The sequence below is a fragment of the Apteryx rowi genome, unplaced genomic scaffold, assembly GCF_003343035.1.
Source record: "Apteryx rowi isolate R43461 unplaced genomic scaffold, aptRow1 scaffold_567, whole genome shotgun sequence".
NCBI lineage: Eukaryota > Metazoa > Chordata > Aves > Apterygiformes > Apterygidae > Apteryx > Apteryx rowi.
In genome coordinates, this window is record NW_020450835.1 from 342,995 (window position 1) to 343,197 (window position 203).

The window sequence follows — 203 nt, forward strand, 5'->3', positions numbered from 1 at the left end:
GCCGCTCGCGCACATCCGCGCGCGCCGCGGAGCCTTTACTACCCGGCCGCCGCGCGCCGCCGCCGCCCCGCCCATTCATGCCGCGCCGGGGCCGCATGAATGGAACGCGGCGGGCGGGCGCGGGCGACGTCACCGCCTCCATTCATAAAGCCCTCGCCGCGCGCCGGCCATGTTCTCGCTCCTTTCTTTTTTTTTGTGAATGA